Source organism: Zalophus californianus, chromosome 10, assembly GCF_009762305.2.
Source record: "Zalophus californianus isolate mZalCal1 chromosome 10, mZalCal1.pri.v2, whole genome shotgun sequence".
Taxonomy (NCBI): domain Eukaryota; kingdom Metazoa; phylum Chordata; class Mammalia; order Carnivora; family Otariidae; genus Zalophus; species Zalophus californianus.
Window position 1 is genome coordinate 27,097,942 of NC_045604.1, and position 23,174 is coordinate 27,121,115.

At 55.1% G+C, this 23,174-nt stretch overlaps 1 protein-coding gene and 1 long non-coding RNA gene across 3 annotated transcripts in view; one reads left to right on the forward strand and one right to left on the reverse strand.

The window, feature by feature from the left end:
- Positions 1 to 941: 941 nt before the first annotated feature.
- LOC113933292 (60S ribosomal protein L38-like) overlaps positions 942 to 23,174 on the forward strand; it is a 44,559-nt gene continuing 22,326 nt past the window's right edge. For both annotated transcript variants that reach the window (XM_027613246.1, XM_027613248.1), the window contains exons 1-2: positions 942 to 1,070; positions 23,060 to 23,144. The gene's annotated coding sequence lies outside the window, so the exon portion shown is untranslated. The remainder of the gene's footprint in view (positions 1,071 to 23,059; positions 23,145 to 23,174) is intronic.
- LOC113933293 lies at positions 9,436 to 14,436 on the reverse strand. The gene is made up of 5 exons (XR_003523315.1): positions 14,309 to 14,436; positions 12,885 to 13,199; positions 11,956 to 12,071; positions 11,134 to 11,787; positions 9,436 to 10,260 (listed from the first exon to the last, which is right to left on the reverse strand). It is a non-coding gene; the product is annotated as an uncharacterized LOC113933293 (long non-coding RNA).

Consider the following 23,174-nt stretch of genomic DNA (forward strand, 5'->3'; position numbering starts at 1 on the left):
GACAGCTATTAACGAGAAGCATTGGTCTTTTGTTTGTCCCTTAGCCACAACAAATAGCTCATCACAGAACTGCCCTTTGTAATGGATAAGGCACTTATCTCAACACTGGGAAGGAAGTATTTTGGACCCCCTTCCACCAATGAGGGATCAGAGCTCAGAGAGGTGAGGTATCTTGGTCAAGGCTCCAGAGCTAGTGTGGAAATGCTAAGAAAGAATAATTTTTAGGGGCGCCTGGGTGGCTCAGTGGGTTATGTGTCCAACTCTTGGTTTCACCTTAGGTCATGATCTCAGGGTCATGAGATTGGGCCCCATGTCGGGGCTCCACGCTCAGCGGGGAGTCTGCTTGAGATTCTCTCTCTCCCTCTTCCCCACCCCCACCCCGGCTGTCTCACTCAAGTAAATAAATCTTAAAAATTACGACAGAAAGCTACTGAGCTGGGTGTCACCCAGGGGAGGCAGGAACTGTTCTGCCTTAGCTGCCTTTTCAGGCCCAAGCATGAAGGGGCAAGACCACACGGGGCAGGGATCAAGGTGGCCTTGGCTAACGAAGGAAGGGTTAGATGGCGGTAGAGGTCATGTAGTCCACTTGGGGTAATATAGTCAGAGGACAGACGCAAGAGGGGCCCCCATTTTCTCTTACTACCTCAGAAAAGAGCCTTAGGCAGGAGAGGCCAAGGCTATCTAACTGCCCGCAGATTCTGGAAGCTTGTCACTTCCCCGTCGCTTGATAACTTCATCCCTGTTCTATTCCCCTGAGTGATGAGCAGTCAAATCCTAATAAGGAAAACCACTATCAGCATAATTTGAGGGCAGCGAGGAAACAGGAACCAAGGAGACATGGTTACCCCATGGGAAAAGGGGATGTGTGGGTGGTGGCAGCTTTTCTGGGGAAAAGGAGGCAGGCGGAGTCTCAGGCACATTCCAGAGGCTGGGAAGAAGAAGTGAGAAAAACACCAGAGGTAGGGACCAAAAGGAGTCCCCAGCCTCCGGATGGACCAGCTGCCTGGACGATCCCCTGTGGAGCCAGACCAGAGAGCAAGGTCTTCGGGTTCCAGACTTGCCACCACATCGTAAGCTCCTGTACAAATATGCTGCGTCTCCACCCTCCCCACAGGAGGGAGGGGCTCAGAGGCAGAAGTTTCCAGAGAAGTTCTGAGAAGGGCAGCGGAGGGGCTGAAAAATGTTCCCTTCTAGGTTCTTTGGCCTAATAGCTAAATTGATACAAGATTAACAGGAGGAAAACAAATCTAATTTCTGTATGCATGAGAGCCCCAAAGATATGAAAGCCAAGGACGGTTGGGGCTTGTATGCCAGCCTGAGCTAGGGAGGGGGGTGGGGGCCTGGGGCTTTGAGGGGGAGGAGGGACGATAAGAAGAGCAGATGTTTGGTAATTAGATGTTTGCCCTCACAGATACTCTTTCAGTTAAAAAAAAAAAAAGTGATCTCTGCTAATAGCTCTCTTTCTGGGCCAGGCCCCCTACCTCAATTCTTTTTTTTTTTTTTTTTAAGATTTTATTTATTTATTTGAGAGAAAGAGAGAAAGAGAGAGAGAGCACGGTGCGGGAGTGGGGGCGCGGGCGGGCAGAGAGAGAGAGAGAAAGAGAGAGAGATAGAAACTCCAAGCAGGCTCCGTGCTGTGCAGAGCTCAGAGCTGACTCTGGGCTCCATCTCGCGACCCTGAGATCGTGACCTGAGCCGAAACCAAGAGTCTGATGCTAAACTGACCTCACCATCCAGGTGCCCTCCTGTCTAAGTTCTTTAAGGCTGTTAAGGGGAAGGTAAAACCTCCTCCTGAGTCTTTTGGGCCTTGATTGACTTCAGAGCAAAGTAATCCACAGGCCAAAGTGGCACAATTCAGGGTGACATATTCTGCTCCCCTTCAGTAGAAGAATGGGCCATTGGCTGGATCTCCTGCTGGCCGAGCGAGGAGGCAAGCCACAGAAGATGGCCCAGAGGTTGGGGGGTCAGAGACTCCAGTGCCTCCCGGTGCCTCTCGGAGATGAGCCGCGGCGTGGGGAGCGGCCTGGGTCCTGGTCCCCTCCCTGCCACTGACTAATCTATGCTGCTCATTACACAATTTCCCCAGCCTCAGTGTCTTCGTCTGTAGAACGGGGACAAATAATTCCAGCCCTAACCATTTTGTAGTATTCCGAACAAGAACCAGCGGAGGTGATAGATCTAAAAGCACTGAAAACTGTCACAAATTCTGAAGGGCTAGGGGAGGCTGTGGGGTAGTGTAGATTTTAATTCATTATTTTTTTCTCCCTGTCTAACCCACTAGTGGGGCATATGCCATTCACTGCTGACTTGGGGCTCTCTGGTCCTGGGTAGTCCAGGTGTGTGTCTCCATCTAGACTGCGTGCGGGCAGAGAAGACCAAAGATCATACCTCTCCATTTTTCTCCCGTTCCTGTCCCCTCCCTCCCTGCCCCCGCCCCGGCAGCTCAGCAGGGCAGGTGTGCCACAGTGTGCGCCAAGGGGCTGACTGATGTGCGCCTGCGCTGACACAGAGCTATCTGGTCACTGCCTCCTTGTCTGTTTGTCTGTTTGGGGGCCCAGGTGGGGTGGGGGGCAGGTGACCAGCCAGTCTCTGTGTCAGCCGATGTGACAATAGAATGCCACCTGCCTCGCTTGTAAGGGAATGGATTCAGGCTAGACTTGACAAAGAGTAAGGTATCCAGAAGGGGTGAGGAATACGAAGGGAGAAACCATGTGAAGCTTTGAGGGTTCTCTTTGAAGATGTTTTGGTCTTTTGGTTTCTTTTTCCTGAAGTATTTTAGAGTAGATTACAGATATTATGATTTTTCATTCCTAGATATTTCAGTTTGCATGTGTAAAAAATTAGGGCATTTTTGGTGATGACAATGATGGTAGTGGTGGTGGTGGTGGTGGTGGTGGTGGTGGTGGTGGCGGTGGTGGTGGTGGCGGTGGTGGTGGTGGTGGTGGTGGTGTGTGTGTGTGTGTGTGTGTGTGTCCGGGCAGCTCTTTTAGGGAGGATTTGGATGCCATTCTATTCAGAGGCAGGAGGATGGACACAGACGTTCTCCTCACATGCCTCCTGGCTTTTTGAGGCTGCCATCTCATGCTCAGTCAGGGTGTCCCCAAGCCCTCAAGGGGGTGCCTAGGGGAGCAGATGGGGAAGCTGGCTCCAGGGTAAGGCCGCTGGTCCTCGGTCTTCCGTCATAGCCTCTCCCTGAGGCTCTTCATACCCATTGCCACCAACTCTACATCATCTCTCACTGAGAATCCTGAACAAAATCAAGTGCTGAGTGCGGGACGCAAACTGCAAATCAATGAAGTCTGAATTAAATATTGATTTTCCCCCTTTTCTTTCAGGGAAGCTTCTTTAGAGTAATTGGCTTGCTGGTTTTGTTTCTTACTTTTTAATTTTTCATCCTGATCTTTAAACACTGGAGTGCCGAAAGACTAATAATCCTGCAAGGCAGAGCTCGGTCCTCCTCACGCCCGCCTCACCCTCCTCCCGAACCCCTCCCTTCCCCTCTGGTAACTTTCCTCTGCGAAGATGGAATGTCGGGAGGTGGGAGAGGCGACTCCTAAAGTATGAGTGTGTGCCATCAGCCCACAACGCCGTGGCTGGGCAAAGGGCAGCCGCCCCCAGTGTCCCCTGGTGTGGATGTCTCATCCCAGAAGGGAGGGCAAGGCTCCATCGCAGGCCAAGTAAGAGATGCAGACAAAACCTCACAGGGGCTTGACTTCACTGGGATCCACGAGGCTGCTCTCTTCACGCTCCACTTCAGGAAGTCTTCCTTGATCTGCTCCTCCTAAAACCAAGGGCTCCCCTCCCCAGTTCTGGGCCTACGGGCGCCAGAGGAAGATATTTAGTAGGTACTAAGACTTAAAAAGATTCTGGCGATTTCTCAACTGTCCCTGCATCTCCATGTAGCAGAAAATGAAATATCAGATAAATTAAAAGCAAGGAACCAAAAGAGTTCTGATTTTCCCGTAACGATGACTAGGCTCTGGAGCAGGAAGTCACTTGGATATCAGTTTCGTGCCCCTGCTTTGCCGGGATTCCCGCAAGTGTCGGAGGGCTGGGTGTATGAGCAGGACAGACCCATGTCTGAGGGGAGGCTGGAACCCTGGCGCCCTTTGGTCCTGGGGGCTCCCCTGACAGCCCCTGGAGAACCTGTCAGTCCCAAGCTCCAAGCGACATGGAGAGCTTCCCCAAGCCCCGACTCTGCTGTCTTTCCCCACTGTGGGCCAGCAGCTTCCAGAGCTCCAGCACTTCCAGTCAGCCCCTGGCTCTGGCAGCCAAAAACGAAAACAGGTCCCTATTCCCAGAGGACCCGGCTGGAGGGGCGGCTGTTCCAGGATGAGCCTGTTAGCTGACAAATTTAATTACCGCCCTGCCTCCAGGCTGAAGGTTCTGCTTCTGTGGCACCTCCCTCCTGAGCACCCCAAAGTTCTTTTTGAGGGTGTCTGTGGGTTTCAAGGTGAAGGAGTGGAGAATGGAAACATGGTGACTGGGGCCCAAGGAGACTTCAGAGTCATCCCAGGGGGAGAATCCAGCCCTGTGTGCAGCCCCTTCTTTGCTAGAAATTCCTCAGCCTCAGGAATGGGCCAAATCTGGGTTTGAATGGCAGAGAACGCATTCATCCACTCAACACTTATTGAGACCTACTGTGTGCAGGAGCATTAACTAGGTGAAGGGACATGGAGATAAAAACAACACAGCCTGTGATCTTAAAGACACCCGTTGGGGAGACAGACACATAAACAATCACAATGCTGTGTGCTAAGCGCTTGGGCAAGTATGTCCACTAAAGCACGTAGGAGGGACACCTAAACCCAGTGTGGGGTGGGTGGGGTGGGGTGCTGGTGGTCAGGGCTGATTTTGAGCTGATGGCTGTAAATGGGTTAGCCAAGCCAAAAAAGGTTGGGGGTTTAAGGAAGGGTGTTTCAGGAAGAGGAAACAGCAAGGAGCAAAGGAAGGGGGGGCAGTGCATTGTCTGGAAAGGGGTACCGGGGGCCGTGAGAGACAATGGAGGCATGCCGTATCAGACCATGGAGGCAGGCTGCCCAAATATGCATCCATGTTCTGTAATCTTGAAAAGTCCATAAAACGGGGCCAAATGGGACCAGCTTCAGGAGATGCGGGGAGGTAAGGAGTAACGGAGATGATCTGTATACAGCGCCTAGCACACAGCTAGAGGTCTATGCATTTCCGTTGATGCTATTACCGATGCGTTGAAGGACCTTGCCAGTTACTTTAACAGCTCTTATCCTCAGTTTTCTCATCTGTAAAATGGATTTTGTTTTTAAAAGTCTATCCAGTTGTGAGCAGATGGAGGGACTGCCTTGCGGACTTGGACTCCTGGGCTCCTGCGGCAGAATACAAGTGTTGTTCTGTTCTCTTCCCTTGCTTTTCGTTCTTGCAGCCCCACTTTGGGCTGAAATACTTGAAAACCGGTAGCAGCTATTTGTTTTCCTTTCAGTTCAGGGTACATTTTGCTCTATACGCACCTTCCAAAAATAGATCTGACTCCAAGTTCAGCCTTCTTCCCACTAAAGCTCAGTTGCCACAACATATTTTTAGCCTAACAATGACGTATAGATTTTTGCCTAGCAAATTAGCAATGCGTTTAAAGAAAAATCCAGTGGTGGTAAGACTACAGAAAAATGGGCACATTTATACATTGCTGGTGCCATGTTTTGGATGTAATATATAAGCAGCAAAAATCCTTTAGGATAGATAACTGATCATATGTAAGAAAACCCTCAAAATGTCTAAGTTATTTTTTCCCCAGGAATTCTTGATTTTGATCATCAAACCCAAGGTAGTAAATCCTTAAAACACTTTAAAAAAAAGAAAGGCTGTTGCACAAATATGTTTGTTGCTGTGCGACTGACACTAAGAAAAAAAATTGGAAATAATCTATACGATCAATCCTAAGAGAACAGTGAACTAAATTTTGATAGAGCCATCTACTCAAACGTAGGCAACTGTGAGCTACCTAAAGTGGTCAGATTCGTAGGGACACAAGTTAGTGTGGTGGTTGCCCGGGGCTGTGGGGGAAAGTGGGAACTGGGGAGTTACTGTTGAATGGGGACAGGGTTTCAGTTTGGGAAGACGGAAAGTTCTGGAGACAGATGGTGGTGATGGTCGCTCAGCAACGTGGGTGTGCTTCATGCCACTGAACTGTACCCTTAAAAATGGTTCTCACAGTACACTTTATGTTATGTATAGTTTTCACAATAAAAAATATGCATTGGAGAAGACTAAAAAGACATTTAAAATTCTCTTTTGTAAAACCCAAATAGAACTTGTCTGGAGTCTGGAATATGAGCTAATGGATGAGACAAAGGAGAACATTCACTCATTCATTAGTTTGTTTGCATCACGGAACCCATACATATGCACCAGGCTCTGTGCTGGGCACAGAGTGTGGAGTGAGACAAGACAGAGCTGGACCCGCCCCATTTGTTCCTCAGTATTGATCCGAGTTGGGAGAGCTGCTGTTCTGGGGAACCAGTTAAGCTGAGATAAAATATCAACTATGTCTTATGGGCCCTGACTTTGCATGTTGAGGCTGGGTTTCTCTGCCTGCCAGGCGGCTAGGTCCCTGGTAGATCAGGTGGGCCAGGCCATTTCCAGTGAACCCCTCTGTATTGTCCCACCCCCCAAAAACTCCTCCTGTGGGAGATGGCAGCTTCCGGCTCACTTGGGTCTAGGCTTTTGAGAGCAGGTGAGACACATGGAATGGGCAGGCATGTAAATCATCAGGGAAACACTGTGGGGAACTGTGGGGAACTTCTGTGTTGTTGTCACGGCCCCACAGCCATGAGGAGGGCGCGATCAGTGTTTGTGACCTTGCCAGGGTGCGCGAGAAGGGACGGGAGGGAGTTCTCCCACGGGCCAGGGCCTCACGTTCACCAACGCTTGCTGGAAAAACATTTTAGAACATCCCCAGGCTCTGGGGTGGGGGGTTAAATGCAATAAAAGGGGGTGGGTAGTGCTGAATGTCATCGTTGGGAGGGACTGGGAGAGTGCGTGGAAACAGGAGCCCGGGGAGGCTTACTGCCTCAGCCAGCCAATGACACGTGCCAGGAACAGGGGCTGCAGAAGCCACACGGAAAAGGGGGTTAAGTGCACGGACAGTAAAATTAGGTCTAGTTCGAGTCCTTCATCTGCCACTTAAGGTTTGGTCACCTCGGGCAAATTATTTAACCAGCTCTGTGACTCAGTTTCCACATCTGCAAAGTGGGGCTAAGAATAACATCACCCTGTGGGTTGTTATGAGGATGAAACGAGTTTAGATGTGCAAAATGCGTAAAGCAATGCTTGGCATGTGGCAAGCACTATGCAAGTTTCTGTGACATGCGATTCAATAAGTTACTGGCTTCACAGAGCTCACAGAGAAAGAAATTCTTGAAGCCCAAACCCCAAACCCCAGACTCAGACCTGTCAGCAGTGAAAGAGGTGGGTGTTGGGGGCTGCAGAGCCTGCAGACGCGGGAGCAGGGTGAAGCCAGGCTGCCCATTTTGGCTGGCGGCCCCTGCCCTTCGTGGTGGGCTCCGGGGGGGGGGGGCACGCTAAGAGCAGAGGGATGCAGGTGGGGATGGAGGCAGATTAGTATAATCACTATATTAGCAGCCCCACTCACTCCCCCACTTTTTCCCTTAATGGTGATGATTAGACTTATTAGAGGCTCGGCTGCCAATGGTTATCGATTCTCCCCGAGGCAGCACTGTAAGCCGAGATTTGTAGCTATTGTTGGTACCATGAGCCTCCGAGGACCCCAGGACAGGTGTGGAGCTAAGTGATGGGACCTTTTCAGTCAGGCAGGCGAGGTCCCCAGGGTTCCGGAGTCACACAGAGCACCTAACTCAGAAACATCCGGCCTCAGTCTTCTGGCAGCAAAGTGGGGGAGGGAAAGGGCAGCAGCCCCACCCTGGGCTTCTCTCCACAGAGGCCGATCAGCAGTTTTTTTCCAGCTGGGGCATGGCTGGCACTGGCTCTACGGGATGGACGACCTCCCCTTCCCCTGGCCAAAGTGCCTGATCTTCCCTGCATCCCTCCTTGACCACACAGCTGGCTCACCCACATCCCTCCCCGTGGTGCAGAGGGCTGAGCAGGATGGAGCTTGGGACTGTGGAGCCAGGCAGGAGCAGTGGTCGTGGTGAGGTGGGCGTGACCACGACACAGTGCCGGGGTCTCTGGGGTCAGGGGCGAGGGTGAGTGAATGAACATTTGCTGAAGCCCAGCTACGTGTTAGGTGGCATGTTAGGAGCTCTGCTTGTGTTATTTTCTTCAATCTTCACATCAGCCTTTCCAACGGCAGGCGCATCACTAAACCCATTTTACAGAGGAAACGAAAGCTCTGAGAATCAAAGTCACTTGCCCAAGGTCACTCAGCTAGGAAGGGGCAGAGCTGGGCTTGGACTCAGGTCTGGTATTTTGTAGGTGAGGAAAGCCCCATTTCATAGATTGGTGGTGGCAGAAACTTCTAGATCTCTGTGGATGTCAGTCCTGCACGTCCCAACCTTGTTCTGTGCAGGCATTGAGAATCCTCGATGAGCTTTAGAGTCACCTTGCACTTGAGCCCAGGAGAACGGAACATGCCCTGGGTGAGGGCCACTGGCCTGGGCTCTGGGGTTGGGCAATAGCCCTGGGCCGCCGAGAAGAGCTCCTGGGCCCCCTGCCCTGGGCTTCAGCTCTGGCTCCTGGTGTGCCCTCCAGACCCCCTTCTGCACTGTTGTGCTGCGGCTGAAGCCCTTGTCTCCTACTGCCTGGCTGGGGGGCTCTCATGGTCCCAGGGTCCTGTTGCCGGCTGGTGCCTGGCACTCTCTCACCCCTCACGATGCCATCCTGTCTCCTGGCTGGGTTTGTGCAAACCAGGGCCATGAGAAGCTCTTGAAGCAAGTGCAGAAGGGGGGAGTGGCCAATAAAAGTCAAGTGAAAATTCAATAAATCAAAGATATTAAACATTATGAAAATGGATTTCATACACCCACAAACAAATGGATGTGTAATGTGAACAGTTTTCAGTTCAACTGAAAATATTAAGTGAATTAGGTGTAAACAGTTAAAAATGATTGCAGGCCTTTGTGGTTGGCGACTTCGAATTCTGGGTCCCTCTGGGGGCCTGCCCAACGGCTGGCTTATGCCCAAGGGTCAGGACAGGCAATGTCCCAGGCTCAGTGTTGCCGAATGCTTGTACTGGAAATGTCACAGAAATCCTGTAGGGGGGATTTGTCCCCGCAAAGAGCCATGCCTTAGTTCTCCTTTGACATGGGGCCCCTCTACTTTCTGAGAAGACCAGAAGGAGGAGGGAACATAAATGTCTCCAAGGCCTGCCCCCCAGCCCCATGAGAAGGGTCCCTTTCTCTCTTTTTTTTTAAAGATTTTATTTATTTATTTGAAGAGAAAGAGAGAGCACAAGCAGGGGGAGCGGCAGAGGGAGAGGGAGAAGGAGACTCTCCGCGGAGCAGGGAGCCCGATGCGGGGCTCAATCCCAGGACCCTGGGGGTCATGACCTGAGCTGAAGGCTTATCCGACTAAGCCACCCAGGCGCCCCCTGAGGAGTCCGTTTCTCACACTGTGCATAGAGCTCCTGCCCTCCCTCTCATCTCCCCAGCTTCCCTTTCCTTGCCCCCTTCCCCGTGTTCTCTGAGAACTGCCTCAGGGCCTGGTGCACTGGCAGGCCAGGCTGGCATCTCGGAGCTCATGCTGGGAGACCTGCAGGCGACTTCTGCACTTTGGACAGGATCGCCCATGTCCAGGGCAAGGCCAGAGCTGGGCGCCTCCTCCAGTGGGGGCGGCCATAGCCTTGGCCAGCCTTCTCGGCCCTCAGCCCCAAGGCCGGGGCTCTTTTGGCCCTGGAGCCAGTCCTGTTGTTATTGTTATTATTACTTTGATTGGTTTGTGCCTCTTTCTCTGCCACCCCTCCCCCATCTCTCAGAAAACTTCAGGCACCCTGGGCCCAGCTCCCCACTCAAGGGGAGTACCGGCTGTCCCCTGGTTTCCCCCCAGGGTGCTGCTCCAGGCCTCTGCGGTTCAGGCCCAAATACCACGGGCTTGGCCGGCCCACCAACCCTGCCCTTGCCCCCTGACCTCCAACACTCCCCCGCCCGAAGCTCCAGATACAGCGGGGGCAGCAGCCCCGCATGATTGCGGGGAGGGTACATTCCTCCCTGTGGGGACGAAGCCTGGGGACAGAACTGGGGCTGGAATCCTGCTGGTTAGCTGTGGGTCAGGTGGTAAAGCTCATCATCCTTCGGAGCCTTAGATTTTTCTCATCTGTAAAATGGACATAGCACCCGGTCAGAGGTCTGGATCGAATGCGAGAGTGAGTGTACGGCGCTTAGCCTGGCATCTGGCGCACAGTGGGCCCGCCTCCCTCCTGCTTCTCCATTTCCCTTTCCTCCTCCTAGCTAATTTATGCTCTTTGCATCTGTTTGGGGCCGGGATGTGACAGGCCTGCGAGTCGTCCGGCACCAGGGAGCCCTGATACTGGCCCAAGCTGCTGTCACCTTGGCCTCAGTTCCTGCTCCTAAGAAACAACGTTTCTGGATCTACATAGCTTCTGTGGCTCCGGATGCAGCCTGAGACTTGGCAAACGAGTCACAGCAAAGCTGATACCGCAGACAGGAGAGAAGCCAACACTGTGATCTTGGTACGATAATGAGCGTTAGGAGCTTCTCCCCTGAAACTTGGAAATGCATCAGACAGGCAGGCTGCTCTCAGTCCCTGCCCTCAACAGCTGGGATTCCAATACAAAGCGTCTTTGTTAATCTTCCCTCCCCTTCCACACACCTGCTGCTCCTATTTTTAAGTGGCATCAGGTGGAAGTCTCCTGGGAAAGGAGCCCTTCTGGGGAGGACGACCTGGCCTCACATTCCAGGTCTCTCAGAGGGCCCAGGGCAGCCCCCCGGGTCACCACGACTGCTGGCTGGGTTCCAAACGGGGGCTCCCGGAGGGAGAGGTTAGCACACCTCGTATTTCTCTCACAGCACAATTCAATATTGCTTCTGTTTGTCAAGCTCTACGTGTCAAACAATGGCAAGCACTGTGTGCGTACGTTATTTAACTTAATCCTCATAATAACCCTGAGAGGGAGTGCTATCCCCATTTTACAGACGACAAAAGTAAAACACAAGAAAGATAACCTACCTTGTGGCAGAACTAAGATTCAAGCCCAGGTTCCTCTCCATGTGTTACCCAGACTGGGCCTTGTCCCAGGACGATCGTCTAGGGGCAAGTTTTCTCCCTCTTTCCTCCTACTGGTGAGGAGAGTGGTGCCAAGTATGTGTGAGTTGGGGTCTGCTGGGGGGAGCGATGGCAGACACACCCCGGCAGGGCGAAGGGAAACCTGCAAGGAGGGTGTGAACTCCCCTGAAGGGACACGGAGAAGAGCTATCCCAGGGGCTGGGGAGAGCTGTGGCCTCCCTAGAGGGGTGTCACCAGAACCCTCAGGCCTGGCAGGAGGTGTGGAAACCAGAGTGAATGAGGACCAAGCGGTCTTTGCCCTCCCACAGCCCGTCTCCATCAGCTGACCCCGCAGAGGCTGCAGGTCCAGGGAGCCCAGTTCTGCTGCCTTAAAGGTGGTCAGTCTTTCAGGCACAGGGCACAGAGCAGGGGAGAGAGTCAGGGGGTGCGGAGGAGGGAGGGATGGCAACTAGTCCGTGCAGGGAGCTTCTGGAACTTTCTGAGAATCATACACGGCTTTACGTTCCAAGAAAGGGGTGGGCCGGGAAAAGCAGACGGTGCTGTTTGGCCTGTATTCAGGGCATCAGCTTTTTACCCGAAGTCCTGGATGCTCGAGCCCTAGGGGAGGAACGAAGGGAAGGAACTGAGGCCCAGCTGTATAGAGAGGGGGGCCAGGTAGAGAGGGGAGGAGTCGGAGAGAAGAGGATGGTCTGAAGGGAGGAGGAAGGGGAGAGAGGGAACGGCAAAGGCCAGCCCACCCAGGACGAGGGCCGGCATGCTTCTCACCTCCAGAAACGCTCGCCTTGCCAACATCTGCATTCTGTTCTGACTGCAAGGCCCATCCCTGCTGTCATCATGGGTGCTGCTGTCCATGGGCCGCCTGGCCCGTGAGAGCTGGCTTTCTAAGTGAGTGAGGAGGGGGCGATGCCACTTCGCGCACTGCCTCCTCCAGGTAGTCCTCCAGCTGAGCACAGCCCAGCCCTCCAGGGCCTCTGTGCTCACACTGCTGTAGCATTGCTAACGGGCCCCCCTCTGTGGCCCTCAGAGTGCAAACTCCCGAGGAGGGGGTACCTGTATGATTCGTCAGTATAACCGTCATACCTGGGAGTAAGGGAGCCAAAGGGCCGGGAGTGCTCAGTTGAGAGATGCTCTGTAATCCTCCCTGCCGGCCCCAGGCTCACCTTCAAAAAAGAGCTCAATGACCCGATCATGTGGTCCTTTTCTTTTCTTTGTTTAATATTTTATTTATTTGACAGAGAGAGAGAGAGAGAGAGAGCAAGAGAGGAGACACAAGCGGGGGGGGGGGAGTGGGAGAGGGAGAAGCAGGCCTTCCACGGAGCCGGGAGCCCGATGGGGGGCTCGATCCCAGGACCCTGGGATCATGACCTGAGCTGAAGGCCGATGCCCAACGACTGAGCCACCCAGGCGCCCATGAGGTCCTTTTCTGTCTGTTGGGCGGGCGAGCCCAGGAGGGGAGGCTGCCTCCAGCCCCAGGACCCCCACCCCAGGCCCTGCCTCTATCAGTGAGCCACTGGCAAAGGTGGCTCTCCTGACTGTTTCTTCGTTCCCACCCTCCCCCCAGCAGGTGACGGGGGGGGGGGGGGCGGTAACCTGCTATTGTCCTTGCTGGCCTGTGTGGCCTGGATAGGACACCTGCGGCCCGGAGGCCTGAAGCGGCCCTCGAGGGCTGGGGGAAGGGTGGGCTGCGGCCTTACCTGGCACACTATGGACAGCCCAGCCTGCCTGGCAGCTCACGTGGCAGCTTCCAGAGAGATCACGGCAGGTCCGTTCTACCTGGGGCCCTGGTATGGAGTCCCGATTGCACCTACTCCCAGGAGATGCGTCTCTCCCTCTGCTAGCTGCTGGCCCCCGTGTGTTTTATGCCTGAAGACGTGGGGTTGAATGGAGGCTGAATTCACGCCAGGAGAGTTGGGGGGCTGGGCCCAGTTCTGGGGCCCTGGCACCGGGAGCAGCCTCAGCTGCTGGGTGAGCCGCTCCTCAAGGTACCCCCGGCTTTCCAAATCCATGTCCTGGAAAAGAGGGAAGAGATGATCTTCTGGACATTGATCTCTCGCCTTCGTCTCTCAGCTGTCCCCAACCTCTCCATGTCATTTGTGTCACGGGACTTAGGACCTGGTTGGAGAGACAGAGAGGCAAGGGGAGATGGCGAGAGAGGGACCAGCTCCCCCGCTGCCCCCATCCAGCCCCTGGGGCCTCTCTCTTGCTTCCGAGTTGCTCTGCCATCATATTTCTCTCTCTACTCAGGCCCACTGGCCTTGGCTGCCCCGAGCAGCCCTTGCCCGCTCATCCATCATCCTGGCTGCAGGGCTCCGAGTCCATCTCGCAGAGAAACCTTCCTGCCCTAGGCCTCCAAGGAGACGGGCTCAGCTGTCAGAGAAGAGAGGGATTTCCGAAGGGGTCAGTCAGAGCACCAGCCCCTGCAGGATTGATTGGCTATGAATTATGGATGTCACATCCCACTTGGTCTCAGTGCTCCTGAGCCAGAGAGGGTGTCCCTACCTCCTTCCTTCCCCCATCCACCCCTTCTCCCTGGCATGGCTTTAGCATGCACTTCTTTGACAATAGGTGCCTTTCTTATTAATATTACTTGGTTGCTTTTTTAATGAGAGGGGATTTTGTGCCACCCCCGCCCCCTGCAGCAAGAGCTCTCTGAGCAGGAGGGTCGTGGGGTGTCCATCCACTGGAGCCCGCCAAGAAGCCTGGACGGCCAACTGGTGCTCAGCATGGAGCCGTCACTGTGACTGATGATGGGTGGCTGGAGGAAGACCCAGGCAATGAGGGGAGAGGCAGCGGCGAGCCCAGACTGCTGGCCGGCGGCCAGGGCACCGCCAAGCCCACCGCGGACTCTGCCCCACTGGCTCCCAGGGAGGCCGGCCGGTCTCCTTCAGTCTTCCCGTCTGCCCCCTTCCTGCCCTTCTGGGTCTCCTCTGCAGCCACTGCTGCTCGGCCACTCTGTTGTCCCTTCTGCACGCGCGCCCACGGGGCCGTCCCAGGCCGGTGCCGGGCCAGGGGCGCCGGGGAGTCGGTCCCACGGCCACTCCTGGATGCCGCTTAGCCCCTCGGCGCAGAGCCCCACCCGCGCGATCCATGGCAGGACCGTCCCGCTCACAACTCACACCTTCCTCCTAATTCCTGCCGCCTCCGCCTCCGCCCGTCTCTGGCCTCATCCCGGTCAAAACCCCCTTGCACAGGACTTTCCCAACCCCGGCCCGGCCCGCCGCGCCACGCCCCTAGCCCCGGTGTGAAGCCCCGGCCGCTCCGGGCCCCTCCTCCTGAAGCTGCTTAGCTCTGCGCACCGGCCCCCTGCCCCCCCAGCCTCGCCCAGCACTGAACGCCGAGGCCACTGGTTGTGCAGCCAAGCGGTGGGCCAGGAGGGCCTCTCTCCCGCCCGCCCTTCATCCCGCGAGCACCCTTCATCCCGCGAGCACCCTTCTCCGCCGCAGGTCTCTTTTCCAGCACCTTCCGTACCACCCCGCCTCCAGCGCGCCTTCCTGGGGCTCTGTCGCCACCGAGGAAAGGGGGGGGGGTGTGGTGGCTGTCCCACCTTGGCGCTGAGCGCCACCTCGGCAGCGGTTACACTTTGTATTTTAACGGCTTATCCCCGGACTCGCGCACCCCTGTGTCAGGCCTGGAGTCCTCGGCACCTGAAAGAGATGACTCCAAATGAGTGAATGCACGGAATGAAGGAGTGATGGGGCGTGGGTGGGCCCGGGGAGCAAAGGCTGCAGTGAGGGGCAGGAGGACGGGGGACTCCAGACAGGACAGAGGAGCAGTGGAGCAGGGACAGGAGCAAATAGAGCCAGATTCAGCCACGGAGGTAATAATGCTTTCACCCTTTCCCTAGCTGTCCCTGTCAGCACCTTCTCAAAGTGAGGAAAATAAGGCTGTTTTCCTTATGCCAAAGCCAAAGACTTGATAAACCTCAGCTTCCCGGGAGGTGGCAGTGGCTCTGTGGCGGGTGGGGAGGAGGCAGGAGGAGAAGATAAGCGGTGGGGGAGAGAAACAGAGAAGGGAGGAGAGAGACAGGAGCGGGGGAGGAGAGGAAGAGAAAGCTCTTGTTCTGTGCACTGATTACTAATGTGGTGGAAAGCGCAGCGGGTTCTGTGGGGGAGCATTTATTGTGCATGAGAAAGCAGGCAGTGTGTTCAAGAAGCTATCCCCAGGCTCCTGCAGGAGCTAGAGGGAAGGAGCCAGGAAGGAGAGGGCTGGCCAGGGTTTGGAGCCTGTTTGGCCCTGAAGCAACAAGGTGAAAAGGACAGAGGGCATGAAATCTTGGCTCTGACCCCCCGCCCCCACCCCAGGCCCTCTCACCAGGGGACAGGGCTCTGCTGCTCTCCGGGGGGGGGGGGGAGATAGTTCCCCCACTGAAGTCACAGACTCCTTCCTTGCAGGGACGGTGTTTACATGGTCACTGGGGCCCTTTCTCTGCCTTGCAAGGGGTGGGGGCTGCATCCAGCCCAGCCCTGGCATGGAAAGATGGCCACTTATGGAAGCTTCTGGGAGTTCCTGTCCCTGAGGGAGGGGCGGTTCCTTGGAGGTGGCTGGGTCTGAGCAGTGCGCAGACACCAGGAGTGAGTGGGCATGCCCCTGGAACGCTGCTCCCTCAGCACTAAGGGGAGCAGAGGGGCCCACCACAGTGGGGAGGCCGCTGTTCCCGGGGCGTCATGGGGGGGGGCGCTGCACACTGGTTGGCTCTGAGACTCCGTAGGTGGCCTCAACTCTAAGGTCCACCTTCTCAGGGCTCTGTCAAGTAAACCAAAGGCCATGTGGCATCTCAGAGTCCCAGACTGTTTATACCTTGGGGATCATTGAAACCAACTCTGTCATGGCCAGAGGAGGGGGACAGAGAAGCCACTTGCCTGAGGCCACACAGCAGGTGAAGGTTCCCGCAGGGACACTTCTCACCTGGGTTCCAGTCTCCATGGCACCCAGCGCAGGGGCCTCTGCCTCTCTGGAGCACACCTCAAGCTACAGACAGACCCAAAATGAACGGACGTCTGACTTGGACAGGTCTGAGACAGAGGGGAACTCTTGGTGCATAGTCTTGAGCGAAGGACCCAGGGGAGATTCCACTGCACAGGACTAGCCCGGCATCCTGATGACAGTGCGGCCCCGGGAGCTGCTCAGTCCCTGCTCTTTATGCTTCAGCGCGCCAGGCTCTCCTGCTGTCTCTCCTCCCTCAGCTCGGGGTGTCTCCCTTCTTACTCCACTTCTGTTCCCCGTTTCCACCCATTACCCTACCCAGGCCCCCGAGCCAAGCTGTGGCTTCTTCCTCCTTAAAAGGTCATACTGGCTCTGGTCATTGTCACCTTCCAGTTTGTGAATCATGCTTCCTTTCCCTCCTTCCCTGCTTCTAGCATCCTGAACAGGGACACAAAGGGGTAAAGGTGTTTGAGCTCCTTGGAGAAGGTCCCATGGCTCTTCTGATGACATCCCACAGAACCCTCATGCCTCCCACCCCACCTCCCACCCTTCTCTGGCCGCTCCGCCGGGGCCTCCTCCATCCTCACAGTTGCCCCGCTTGCTTCTGTCTGCCTAGGGCCTTGCTCCCCCTCTTCCCTCTCTGCCTGGAAAAAGGTCCCATCGCTTTTTGCACGGCTGCTGCCTGCTGGTCATGAAGGCCGGGACTCAATGGTCACCACCTCTGAGAGGCCTTCCCTGACTACCTTTTCTAATGTCACTGGCCTCTACCACCAGTCTCTGCCACATGACCTTAGTTCTGTTGTCTTCTAGTATCTGTCTCTGCCTGAATTATATTGTTTGTTTGTTATTGTTATTGTTTGTTTATGCCATTACTGCCTGTCTCCCCCACGGAGAATAGGGGACCTTGTCTGTCTTTATTGTGATGTCCCTGGTGCTTGGCATTTAATAAAGGGGTGTTGTTCAAAGAGTCAATGAAGGACGCTAGAGATAGTCAACATTGAGGCATGGCCTGGATCTGTGTAAATCTCTGTCGGTGGACCTTGAGGACTCAGGGGTTCCTCTCCCATCCTGCTCAGAAAACTGAGGCTCAGGATCCATGTGAGCCTGGATGGAGAGGTAGGGGATCCCCATCAGCCCCCGTGATGGAGGAGCTGTGGCGCGTTTCCTCTTTCTCTAGGGTTGAGGATTCTGCCTTCTTTATTACTGCTTCTTGCAGGCTGTCCTAGCCCGGACTTAGAAAGCCCACCCACCAGACCTCCCCCTGGGAGTGAAATGGTGTGAACTGGCTTGGCAGTGGCTCAAAACAAACAAATAAACACACACACACACACACACACACACACACACACACACACACACACACCCCACATGCACTTTCTCCTTCCCATTCCTCTTCCAGGATTCCAGGCACAAGAGTGAGCAGCTCCTGAGCTCCAAAAAGGAGCCCCTTGTCTCCCAAGCTATAGTGTGCAAGAATGTGGGAGGTGGCAGAGAGGTGGGGGGGCAGGCCTGGGGTTCCTATCTGCACTGGGAAGGAGCTCAAACCCCTCCTGGAACACACCCCTGGGGCTTGTTGGGATTCTGTTTACCAACAAGCAGGAAGGAGCCCATTGTGCTCAGGGTGGAAGGAACCGGAAAGAAATCGATGAATAGGAACTCAGGAGCCAAGAAGCTGGGCTCAGAGACAATAGGTAGGAAGGGAGGGGGTGTGGGAAGATCTGCATTAGGAAGGCTTGGAGGAGAAATCCAGGTGTGCCTGTGCCCCCATTTGGGGATATCAGGAGAGGGAGGGGGCAGAAGTGAGCCACCCAGTCTGATCTCTTCGGCAGGTCTGCCTCTCCACCCCCCACCCCCCGCGGAGCTGGCCCAGTGCTGTGTTTATTGGGTGTGTTCAGTGTGCAAGGCTCCTGGAGGAAGCGTGAGGTGCTAGTGATTTAGCCCCTGTGCAAGACACACCGCACTGATCCGAGTGGCTGAGTGAGGGCTTTGCAGTCTTTCCACTCCGCTTCTTACCTGTGTGACCTTGGACAAAGAACTTAACCCCTCTGAGCTCGTCTATAAAATGGGCAGTGCCCACCTGCTAGAGATACTCTGGGGATGGAATAAGGTCATCCACGCAGTGCAGAGGGCTGGCACAGGGCCTGCCACCGGGCCTGCAGATGGTGGCTGGTGGCTTTCCCAGGACCTCCGGCTCTGACTTAAAACCAGGGGAGCCAGCCTTCTGTGCTAGGTGAAATCCTGCCTGGACAGAGGGGTTTAGACCAAAGGACTCAGGAATATCAGGGCCATTGGAATATTGAATTTTTCCCAGCTTCCCATCTTTCTCTACCTCCCAGAATCTCTGCAGGGATGATATCTGGATGTACTGATTTTAAGAAAGACCCTATTTTCAGACCAACTTGTTCAAAGGAGTAGCATCTACATTGGCAAGGTGATTTTAACCCAAGTATATAGATGATCTGAGAGACTTGAATCCCTAAAGACATTTTTTTTCCCTTCCTCTGCAGGGTGCTTTAGCTTGAAACAACTGAGTAACTGCTTAATACCTTCCTACTGGGCAGAACGCTCCCAGCTTGGGGGCAGTTTGCATCTTTCCGGCCTGGTATTTTGCAGGATTACCCAGAGCCATGAACCTCAGGCACTGCCGGGTGCCACCTCTCCTACGCCCACCCCATTCCTCCCTGCCCCCCACCGCACCCCGTAGCATTCTTCTGAAGGCCAAAGTCTCCCCTGCCGTTGCTTGTCCCCAAGGTTCACACGTGCCATCATGCCTGTCTCCCAGGATACAGCTCCTTGGGGATTTCTTAGATTCCCCAACAGAATCACCAGGGTCCAGGAGCCTGTCCTGGGATGCAGGGGCCCCTCTGGGGGAGGGAGCATCCCTCCTGAGCTTGCATTTGGTAATCCTTTGGTGGGCATTTGTTGATTACATACCACATGCGGTTCAAGAGCTGTTGCTTCTTGTGTCAAGAAAGGTCAGCATAGGTGTCCCTGTCAAAGGTTCCTGGGCCCAGGTGGGAGAGTTTGGATTGTTCCCTTTTCTGCGGGACCCAAGAGGGGCTCAGGAAGGCTTGCAGCTAAGCCAGCTTTTAGGGTCAGAGTGCAATTGATTTGGGATCAGACACCTTGACTTGGGAGACGCGACACGTCCTGTGCTGTCCGTATTCTCTGTCCTTGCTTCCCTTAGTTCTCCTTTACCATCGGCATCTCTTTGTCACTGTTGGTCTCTGTCACCAGAAACAGGAGGAATGGGATGGGGATGGGGACAGAGACAACACCCTTCGGGCTTGGACGTGCTTTGCGCGAGGGAGCTGGGGCCCAGGGAGCTCCAAGGGGAAGGTGGACAGAGTAAGGTGCTGGTGTGACCTGCCATGTGTCACCCAGCAAGGCGGGGGCCTGGGGCTGCAGACTCTCATTCTAGTGCTCACTCCCTTGCACCGCAGTCCCTTTGCAGGTAGCCACAGCAGGAAACACTGCACCCCCTCCTGTGTATGAACCGTGGGTTAGACATACGCTAAAGACAAGGATTCTGGAAGATGGGGCTGGTTACTATGCTGCAGGAAAAGGCTAGAAGATGTTTGCTCTGGTGCCCAGGGCACAGAAGGGGACAAAGGGCAAGGAGACAGAGAACTTTCAGCCCGGGGGGTGGGGGGAGAAGGGGCCGAAGAAAGGGCAGTGTGTTCTGGGTGCATGCTCAGGGGGGTGTGCTCCGGAGGGGGTGCTCAGTCATGCCCAGGGCCACAGGCTTGGCCATGCCTGGGAGGGATGCACAGGGTGGTCTAAAGAGAAGGAGGCCTGAGTTTGGAGAGTTTATTGCAGTGAAGCAGGAAGAAGGTGGTCCCTCGGCTGCTTTGTCACCCCTGGAGGAGAAGGGAGACATGGGAAGGGTGGGGGAAAAAGCCACGTCCTCTCTCCATAAGGAGACCCTGGTTCAGGCCGGTAGCCGCTACAGGAAGGAGATGTGTGAGAAGAGATGGTGGAAGCTGGAGAAGGTGAAGCTGGCCCGGCCCGAGAGACAACCTTGAGAGAGAGGAGGGGCAAAACCGAGCTGGTGTGTAGTGTGGGGGGAGGGGAGGGGCCAGCGGGGGAAGGAGAGGAGAAAGCTCCAGACAGTGGAGGGGCGGGGCAGAGCCCTGTCCACCTCCGTCTGTCTGCCTCCCTCCTTGGGGCCCGAGCAACAAGGACGCAGACACAGGCATGTGGGTGCTGGGCCGCCCACGTGCCTGTGGGGTGGGGGCAGAGATGGGGGGCAGTATGTCCTTGAGCCCTAGGGCTTTCCTGAGCTCAGATCCTCCGAAGCCACAACCACCTCATTACCTCATGTGCTCCATCAGGATTCGGGGCCCTGACGGCCTTGAGGCAGGCTCAGGACTCAGGTCTGCGGGCAGCTCCCATTTTTTCAGCCCGGGAGATGCTCTCCCCACTCCTTGCTGGTCAAAAAGCTCTCCGGGGCTGGGGAGGGAGGGGACTCATCCTTTGCTCCAGCAGCTGGGGATGAGATTTCCCTTTTCTCTTGCAGGAGTTCCCAAGAAATGATGACTTATTTAAGTAATCTCTATACCCCTCGTGGGGCTCGAACTCACAACCAGAGATAAAGAGCCTCGTGCTCTTCCGACTGAGCCAACCAGGTGCCCCCAGTCTTGTTTTCCTATATGTTAAATCATCTCGCTCTTGAACAAATCACTCAGGCTCCCATAGTCTATCTGGAAAGTAGGGGTAATAACACCTTCCTCACAGAGTTTGGTGGGACTATACATTAAATCCCAGATGTAAAAGAGCTCTGTAGAGTGCAAATTCACAGCACAAACATAAGAGATTATTCCTCAGGGAAGAGACTAGGGAGGAAGAAAAGTCTAGGTGGGGTCACTCCCTGGCGCCCTCCATTCCCCACCCATCCCCTCTGGCCCTGGCCTTGCTGTGGAGCTGAGGACGGGCAGGTGGAGGGCAGTCCCTGCAAACTCCCGCTGCTGGTGTTCCCCCCCTCCCCCATGAGCCTCACAGAACAGGGCTGGGCAGAGATCCCAAGGCCATGGGGCGCTGAAGAGGGGAGAGGTGCTTCCTCCTACAGGGCTGGCAGGACGGCCCCCTAGGGAGCCATCCAAGAGCCAGGGCCGTCATCAAGATGGCCAAGGTTGAGCACAGGTGCTGATGGCCACTGATGACCCAGATGAGGGAGGCTTGGAGAGTCCCGCTCTTGGACGAGGTGGATTGTGAGCCAACCTCGGACTGTTCCCTGGTGGTGAGGCTGCTCTTGTGCCTGACTGCCCCTTTCTCCCCGCTGTGGTCTCCTCCTCTGGCTCCCATCCACCCACCCTCAGTGTTGGCCATTTGGCAGGACAGGAGGGCCTCGCGCTGGATAAAGAGGTGCTCTCTGCTCCCAGGCCGGGAGCCTGACCCTAACTGCTTTAGGTCCCCGAGAAGTCGGAGCCCCGGCTCCTTCTTGTCAGGATGGAACAGCTGCTGGGAGCTGCCTCGGATTTCTCGCCCCGCCCAGCCCCTCTCTGGATTCCGGAGGGGCCTGGGGACAGATGCGCTGTTTAGAATTTCTTCAGCAAGGCAGCCAACAAGGACATTCTTTCTATTCCTTGGGCTTCCCTAGCCCCAAATGGGAGATTAACGAGGAGACAGCTGCACAGGCAGCCGGTCCCCTGGGAGATCCTGTCCCAGCCTCAGGAAAGCAACAGTCAGGAGCTGCCTCCCTCCACTGGCCTTGAAAGGGGCGCCCACGCGGACGTGAGGCATGAGAGCAGGACTTGGGACCCCGTGCTGGGAGGGACCCTGTTTTGAATCCAGGCTCTGCCGCTTACTGCTGTGTTCCTCGGGCCCTGGCCCTTCTGTACGCCTGTTGCCTCACCTCCAGCGTGGGATAAACATCCCTACTTTCTACGGTTTTTGTTGGGATTGGATGAATTGATGTGCATAATGGCTTCTATTATGGTATCTGGCAAATTCCAGGAGTCCCGGAATTACTGGCACCCTTCTCTGCCCTAGAGAGGGGGTCAGATGATTTTCTGTACTCAGCACAGATTAACCTAGGGGCATGTGTGTATGATGTGGCTTCTAGCCCCCAGGAACCCCAGTTCTGGAAAATTCTCTGTTTTTTTTTTTTCAAGCCATGGTTTCTTGCAGTTGGGGATCTTGAGGCTTTCAGCTGTTGCATGCCTAGGCCTTGTCGTAATCCAATAAAGCAGGACATGGAAGGAGATAGGACTGGTGGATGAGAGAGAGACAGAGAGACAGAGAGACAGGGAGAGGCAGAGAGACGGAGAGCCCTCTTACTGTAACGAGCTCCTTGGAAGACAGGAAGAGGAAGGGGAAGAACTTCACTGTTCTGAAATTCTACTGTTCTCTACTGCTCTGAAAGGCAGGGAGCTATTGGCTCACAGTTTTCCCGGTCCCAGTGCCAGAATCCCTGGGTCTCTAGGAGAGAGGGGGCAGGCAGTGCAGGAACCATGAGGGCCCCTCTCACCTTTAAGACTTCCCACTCCGTTTGCAGCCTGTGTGTTGTGTCTCGGTCCAAGCCTCAGCTAGCCACGTGAGCTCCAGGAAGCGCTTTTATCTTCTGGAGTTCTTGATTTCTTCATCTCAAGAATGTGACTGAGAATCCCTGCCTTGTCTGCTTACAGGACTGTCCTGAGGATCCAAAGTACTTGGAGGGGTGCTAGACATGCAGGGGATGCAGATGAGTGCAATCGCTGTCATGTGGGCCCAGCCAGACTTGGGGACCCCCCACCATGTCCCGCACCTTGAGTGATTGCCTTGACAATGGAGTGCCTGGCTACCTCCTACTTCTCCCTCAGGTTTCAGCTTAGATGTTGTTTCTTACAGGTCTGCTGGCCTCCTAGACTGGGTCTCCCCCCGGAAGCTCCCGTAGCACATCTTACCGTCGGTGTGATGAGTTATATAGTGTGGTTGTGTGACTCTTGCCCATGTGTTTCTGTGCCAGACTCTAAGCTCCACGAGGAAAAGGAATACGTCTGTTACACGTCATCTCATCACCGGCATGGGACACGGTGCCAAGCGCATGGCAGGTAGGTGCTCAATAAAATTGCCTGCCTCAA